Source organism: Poecilia reticulata, linkage group LG9 (assembly GCF_000633615.1).
Source record: "Poecilia reticulata strain Guanapo linkage group LG9, Guppy_female_1.0+MT, whole genome shotgun sequence".
Lineage (NCBI taxonomy): Eukaryota > Metazoa > Chordata > Actinopteri > Cyprinodontiformes > Poeciliidae > Poecilia > Poecilia reticulata.
The window spans coordinates 31031178-31034267 of record NC_024339.1 but is presented as its reverse complement, the minus strand read 5'-3'; positions in this window follow the sequence as shown (position 1 = coordinate 31034267).

Here is a 3090-nt window from a genome sequence, read left to right as displayed (position 1 = left end):
AGTCCTGAAGCAAAAACTTTCTGTTGGTCTGCTAATCCACAATGTACATTAGCATGTATTTACTACAGTAGCTTGAGTTTGTGAGACGGTCAGGCACGTGGTAGCTGCGCTGTGACGTGAAATGGGCATTAGCCAATTAAACGCGGCCCCTGTGGTAAGGTCCATTATGCTCAGCAGCAAACAACAAATCCCAACTGCAGCATAGAGCAGCTCATCGATGTACCAGCCATGTAGCCTGACGTAGAAACATTTTGCTAGACAATGTCAAACATTGATACGTTTTAATTATTGCTAACAAACGTTATCAAACATGGCGTTTTGCAGCCAAAAGTACCTCAGAAATATACAGTCACCATGAGAATCAACTCATTTAAAGTTTAAACTCAGTTTCACACAAACACAAAGACCCTAGCATAAATGTTTGGCGGTTGAACTGGACCGCTCCAAGTCACTATCAAGCYAATTTTCAATTAGCAGCTCCACTAATCTTTAACATTACATTAACAGGGCTCATTAAAACAAACCTTTATCTTGGATTTTTTCTATTCCTTTTTTTTCTCCCTCCCTGAAGGATAAGTCCTTTTCTGAGACAATGTTTTGCTAACTTAACTTCGGAGCTTTGGGCGTTTTTGGAGCTGACGTCATAGTGTGTGACGTTTACGTCTCGCGCAGGCGCTCGGCGATATCTTCGGGGTCTGGAGGATCAGCCAGTTACCCAGAAGCCTTTGCAGATGCTGTGAACTAATCCATGTTCCTGGTTCTGGTCAGGACTCAGACAGCAGCAGCAGCTGTTTAACCTGGTGAAATAAAAACCTGGTTAAACAGAAAACTCTTTATTCTGTCAATGTCAAAGGTAACAGCTGCTGGATTAAAGACTTTATTTGGTTGTTAAAGTTGCATTAAATGCATTATTGTTGTTGTTTTGTGTTTAGATTCTGATTATTTTCATTCTCCTCCAGCTTTCTGTGTATTTACTTCAGACTTCATGCTTCATGCTGGTTTCAGGCCTTTTGGTTTGTAGATCCTTTGACTTTATTTCTGGTCTTTCACTGTTTATTTATGACTTCCCATAATTTCTTGCTCATTTCTTTCCCACAGCTGCTTTACCTGATCAGACTCACCTGGTTTCTGTTTCCTCCTCAGTACTGAAGCCACTGGTTTCCTGTGTTTCTCTCTGGTTTCTTCCTTTGCACTCAGCCAATAATTTTAAAATCCGTTTATTTTATTTGGGCCTGTAATTATTTATTCTGAGGCGTTTAGATCAGGACTCTGTAAAGAGGCTTCAGCTTCATGCAGAGTTTTTATGACTGGGTGTAAAAATTATCAAAAACTCTTGTAGTTTCCCCACCTGCTGCTGTAAATACTGAAAAAGTCTTTATAATATGACATTTAAACATTTATGTATAAAGTTAAAAGTGATTAAATAAATGCAGCTTCCATTCATTTCTTGGATTCAGTTTGTTTTACCCAAAATGTTCACAGCTCTTCTAACTTTTCCTTCTGTTGGGTATGAACAAGTTTCCTCTCATCCTTGTTCTGTCTGACCTTTTTAAAAACTTTAAAATAATAAAACAATCTTTGAAAGCATCTGGTAATTTCCTCAGTTTCCCAGCAGAGGGCAGCAGCGTGTTTCTGTCATAACTTCAGGTTGTGAACTTTAGTCTTTATAAAACAGAACCAGCCTCACATCCCTCAGATTCATGGATTTATTTATAAATTAAACACATTCTGACACCTGAACATGGAAACTTTGTCTCAGGAAAACGAGGCTCAACGATAGAACCTGATCTGGGTTCTGATCCAGTTCATTTAACTGAACCAGCAGCAGAAAACTGAAACCTGTGAATCGTTTAGTTTTGTACTTGCTGGAAATTTATTTATACTGCAATATTTAGTGAAACAAATCGTCATTTTTGAGAGCAGAACTGTAAAACATTTTCTGTTCAAAAGGTTACATTTGATTTTCTTCTCTATCCTCAAATTCGGGTTTGTTACAGTAACACGTTTAGCTGGACGATGAATTGTCCATTTAGTTATTGCAACAAACAATAATATTGATATATTGAGACCATTTTCCAGTAATATAATAGTAATAACATAATAATGCAAGAACACATTCTGATGAACTTTAAAATCTAATGGAAATCGAAGACATTTTAAATATCCAAAATAAATTAACAAAACAGCAGAAACAACAAATAAAAGGAACTCTGAAGCCTTTGTAATCAAAATTGTCTTTCAGCAAAATATTTAAAATAATAATAATAATAATAATAATAATAATAATAATAATAATAATAATAATAATAATAATAATAATGGAGTCTCTGCAAACAAAAAAATGTCTGGTTCAGACCAAAGCACCAGACTGAAGAGTTTATCATCCAGGGTTTGATAGAGAAAAAGGAGAAAAACAATAAATCAAGCAAATTGAAATGATTGATCTAGTTTTAATTTATCATGTGATAAATTGATTTATTGCCTATTCTGACAGGCCTAGTCAAAGTCAAGCATTTAATAAATCAGTTAAATGCAGATTTGCGTTTGAGAATGTCTGACTTTGAGAAAAAGTTCTTGGATATCTGAGTTCCTATCTAGGAAATGAAACAGGAAGCAAAAGAAGATGATCAATAAAAGATGAATCTTTGTGTTTCCTGTTGTTTGGCCATAAAGTTCTGAAGTGTCAGAAGCTTAAATTCCCCAATGAACCGCAGGACCAGCAGGAAGAGGAAGGAAACTGATCAGCACCAGGCCCTGTGTGAGGCGCAGCTGCACTGCATGCTGTTGATTTTATGTTTCTAACAGAAACATGATTGGATGGAAACAATGAAGCACCTGTACTGATCAAAACAGCCCTATTGAATATTCGACTGATTCAATGACRAAAGGGAGTCGGGTGGATTTTCAGAYGAACTTTAGTGAATTAATAATGAACGAATCTTACGTACTAATACATGACAGACCTCAGCCAAGAAACAAAGTAAGTGCGGCAGTTACAAAATAACTATCATCACCATGGCAACAGGTTCCAGGGCAACCTGGGATACGCAGTCCGCTTTGCCATAGGCCACAAAGTCCGCCTTCTAACCA